The sequence below is a fragment of the Nansenia antarctica genome (assembly GCF_963989245.1).
Source record: "Nansenia antarctica genome assembly, contig: SCAFFOLD_656, whole genome shotgun sequence".
NCBI lineage: Eukaryota > Metazoa > Chordata > Actinopteri > Argentiniformes > Microstomatidae > Nansenia > Nansenia antarctica.
Window position 1 is genome coordinate 12,501 of NW_027663116.1, and position 2,500 is coordinate 15,000.

The 2,500-nt window shown below is 46.6% G+C and overlaps 1 pseudogene across 1 annotated transcript in view; it reads left to right on the top strand.

The window, feature by feature from the left end:
- The window catches only part of LOC308175297 (pleckstrin homology domain-containing family A member 6-like), an 11,641-nt pseudogene that overhangs the window by 5,825 nt on the left and 3,316 nt on the right, over window positions 1-2,500 (top strand). The window contains exons 6-8 of the transcript XR_013938002.1: window positions 628-696; window positions 985-1,065; window positions 1,600-1,749. The product of XR_013938002.1 is annotated as a pleckstrin homology domain-containing family A member 6-like (transcript). The remainder of the gene's footprint in view (window positions 1-627; window positions 697-984; window positions 1,066-1,599; window positions 1,750-2,500) is intronic.

The window sequence follows — 2,500 nt, forward strand, 5'->3', positions numbered from 1 at the left end:
TGTCCTGTCCTGTCCTGTCCTGTCCTATCCTGTGCTGTCCTGTCCTGTCCTGTGCTGTCCTGTCCTGTGCTGTCCTGTCCTGTCCTGTGATGTGCTGTGCTGTGCTGTCCTGTCCTGTCCTGTGCTGTGCTGTCCTGTCCTGTCCTGTCCTGTCCTGTCCTGTCCTGTCCTGTGCTGCACCCCTCCCTCTTCTCCTTCTGTCCGTCCCCCCCCTCATCCATGTCCCATCCCATCACAGTGCACAGAAGGACATAGACCCACCTGCATATGACCTTTGACCTTTTTTTTGGGACAGAAGGGGGATTAGCATTCCAACACATTTCTTTTTTTCCATATAGAATTATTGTTTTGCATTCTCGTAAGGACCGAAAGTACAGCTGTCATATTTTTAACAAAGAGGCATGGTTATCGGCGGCTTCTTTCTGCGCTGTGCCAAGACGTCGATAAGATTTTTGTTTACAACAGAACGAGTCGCAATGAATCAAAGGACTCCTCTGTAGTTTTGCAGACTGGCGTTTCTGTTGTTATTGGCGTTATGGACCTTGAATAGTTCTGTCTGAATTCATCCTCGATGGGGTTTTCTAATACGATGACTAACTACCGTGTCTCCGATCTTTGCTTCGCCAGGTGCCTCCGTTCCACGACATATACAGGGACCTGCACCCTACCCTGAAGCTCAACGAGATCGAGACCAGCGTAAGACCCCCGCCTCCGTCTCCCAGACACCATTCCACTACCCCCCCATACACCCCACCCCCTTCCCCAGTCTTCATCCAACCCCCTAAAGCAATATTACGTTATCTGCCCCAATCTGTCTGATGATGTATGTTTTGTTTCATTATTGTTCCTCTCTTCTAACAGTTAATGTTCACCCTCTCTCTCTCCATCTTCCCTCACTCCCCCCCTATTCTTCTCTCTCTCTCTCTCTCTCTCTCTCTCTCTCTCTCTCTCTCTCTCTCTCTCTCTCTCTCTCTCTCTGTATAGAAGCTTCTGGGTAGGCTGTGTGAGCAGAACAGGCTTCTGAAGGACCAGGAGGCCGTGGTCCACAGGTTGAGAATGGACAAGGTAGATAGATAGAAAGGGCTTTTTTTTTCACAGCTAACTGACATTGACAACCAGCAAAAATACCCCAAACTTTTCCCTCACCTTTCTCTTGAACCTGACACTAATGTTGTTTAATCATTAGCCTGCTGTGTTGTGTTGGGTGACAAAATCATTGTACACAGTCGGCAAACTGCCACCACGGATGGAGAGAAATATGACCCGATATGCTAACAGCCATTACGATAGACAAGTAGCATTACTAGCCAGCTAGCATCCGCTGGTTGACGTCGAAGTAACTTTTGAAGTCCCTTAGCATCCTTCCAAACACTGTGACTGCCATACCTGTCTAGATCTAGTTTGTTGACATTGTTGTTGCAGGGCTCTCAAGTCTCACGCATTGGGCGTGAGACACACGCGGCGTGTGAGCGTGTGAACGGGTTGAAATGCGTGTGTCTCACGCCCAATGCGTGAGACTTGAGAGTTCTGTTGTTGTCTTGTTAAAAATCTTCCGAACCCATTGCCTGACAACATTCCCCTTGTCTCTGCTGTTCTCAGGACACCCTGGAGGGGGCACTGGTGGCCACGCACCAGGAGATGGAGCTGTACCGCAGTCAGCCTCTGATGGCAGACAAGCTGCAGCTGAAGAAGGAGACCCTGCAGAACCAGCTGATCAACATCAGAGGAGAGCTCTCCCAGGCCTCCAGCGTAAGACATGGCAGGGCCTTTGTCTGTGTTGCCTTATAAGGGGATAACATGGAATTAGAATCCGAATTAGAGCTAATGTTCAAACGTCTTTGCTCTGTTTCCATTCTTCAAGATCCATTCTTGGCACACTTTAGGCGCGTTAATACCAATCGATCATGGCTTGAATGCCCCAGCCTGTTTGAGTATTGTTGCTGACCATGTGCATCCCTTCATGGCCACATTTTACCCATCTTCTAATGGCTACATGATAATACACCATGTCACAAAGTAAAAGTTGTCTAAAACTGGTTTCATGAACATGACAATGAGTTCAGTGTTCTTCAGTGGCCCTTCCCAGTCACCGGATCTGAATCCAATAGAACACCTTTGGGATGTGGTAGAACGGGAGATTCACAGCTTGAAAGTGCACCAGAAAAACCTGCAGGAATTGTGTGATGCAATCACGTCATCATGGACCAGAATTTCAAAGAAATGTTTCCAATATCTTATGGAATCAATGCCAGAGAGCAAAGGGAGGTCCTACCCAGTATTAGTATATTTTTCCTAATAAAGGGAGGTCCTACCTAGTGTTCCGACTGTGTATTCAATAACTTACGGTTCATATTTCATTCTACAAATATACTAAAGAATCTATGAACGAACTACATGATGTATTTTCATAGCTTGTCTAAATCCTTTTAGTTCTTTAATGCTTTATGTTCCCTTTGGGATTAGAACAAAGTAGCAAAGTACAATCAGATGTATTTGCAAA